The sequence below is a fragment of the Penaeus monodon genome, chromosome 25, assembly GCF_015228065.2.
Source record: "Penaeus monodon isolate SGIC_2016 chromosome 25, NSTDA_Pmon_1, whole genome shotgun sequence".
In the NCBI taxonomy this organism is placed as follows: Eukaryota; Metazoa; Arthropoda; class Malacostraca; order Decapoda; family Penaeidae; genus Penaeus; species Penaeus monodon.
Window position 1 is genome coordinate 32,321,270 of NC_051410.1, and position 1,202 is coordinate 32,322,471.

Below are 1,202 nucleotides of genomic sequence, written 5' to 3' on the forward strand. Positions count from 1 at the left end.
TAGGAAGTGGCCTTAGACAGGAGTATTCCTTTACTCAAAACTGTTGAACATCTACTGTGTAACGTCTACACAAAACCAACACAGCAGACTCTTTGAACTAGAAGAGAGAGTACGGTGGAGGGCAAATTCACGATGTCTGGAAGCTTGCAGATGACGAGACAGACGAACTACAAAGAATGGTCGTCATCCTCAAAAGAACAATAAAAAAAAAAGATCAAGGCAGTGATAGCTACAAGACGGAAGGAAATTTAAGGAGGATAGAAGCTGTTTTAGAAAAAAAAGGGAAGGAAAAGGAAGTTAATGTCTTAAAATTGCGGAGGAGCTAACTACAAATAAAAAGGATAACTCTGTACAAAACTGCAAGGAGGAATTGCTAATCCACGAAAGGATATGTCTGTGGGCAGAGTACTGATGATGATAGTGACGATTACCTAACGTTTTAGAGGAAGCTTTGCTCCCACTGCTAATAAGTATCTGGGGGAGTAAGATCTTTTTTTTTTACACATTTCTTTATGCAAATTAAGTATTGTGGTAACGAGTAAAACATAATGTATCTGTATCTTTAAGGATTTTTTTTTAGTTTTCTCATAAAACTAAGCAAATATATGCGGATTATGATTTGATTTCTAGAATAAAGTTCATCAGATACTGTAACAATTTAATTCAGATCCGTTGCAGTGTCATGCAACATGACCAACCTATTGGAGCATTTGCAATATTGAACAAGAGTCAGATAGGTCACGAATCCTTTATTAGAATTCATTTTGATTTTACGTGAAATCAAATTGTATCATTTTAATGATTATTTGCTTTGCTTTTAATTGTCTCACTTTTCTCCTGAGTGAGAAGGATATTAGATTTGGGATAAATTGTGGAGCAAGTTATTGAATGATAAAAACACCAATAACATATAATGATATACTACATGCAATACTGTTAAAAGCATGTAACCCTCGAGGGGAATATGAATATGATCAAGAAAAAAAAAATAGTGATAGCCTGCTAACTTCTGAAAAAAATAATATCGAAAAGTTATCATTACAACAGCGTGGGGAGACTGCAAATTAATTTATGCAATATGAGCTACCGGCATTCGTATAACAATATGAAGTATGCTTTGCTGAGGAATTAAAGTATATACAGAATTTTAAACGCCGTTTGATCATCTGTAAATATCGTTTACCAGTTTTTTAATGAAAGAC